This window comes from Nannospalax galili, unplaced genomic scaffold (assembly GCF_000622305.1).
Source record: "Nannospalax galili isolate Female #2095 unplaced genomic scaffold, S.galili_v1.0 scaffold1892, whole genome shotgun sequence".
NCBI classification, from domain to species: Eukaryota; Metazoa; Chordata; class Mammalia; order Rodentia; family Spalacidae; genus Nannospalax; species Nannospalax galili.
In genome coordinates, this window is record NW_008331144.1 from 65,414 (window position 1) to 65,725 (window position 312).

The window sequence follows — 312 nt, forward strand, 5'->3', positions numbered from 1 at the left end:
AATAACCCCATTTTTAATTGATAGCTCCCTTATTAACGCCTGTTTCCTACTGTTCTTCTCTTTCAGATTCTTTTTCTTTACCTTCCTTGGTTCAAATCTTTTTTTTATTGCTGAAATCTATTATTTATTTCTCCTATTAATGTATATTATTAATTAGAAAAAGAAAATATTCAAAATTGAACAATAAAAATATATGAAATCTTATACTCTTTAGGTTAAACAATTACTTTAAAAAAATTCATGCATGAGTATTGTATTAACATTATTCCCATCCCTCCCAGTCCCCCTCCAACTCCTTCCATGCCCCCACCC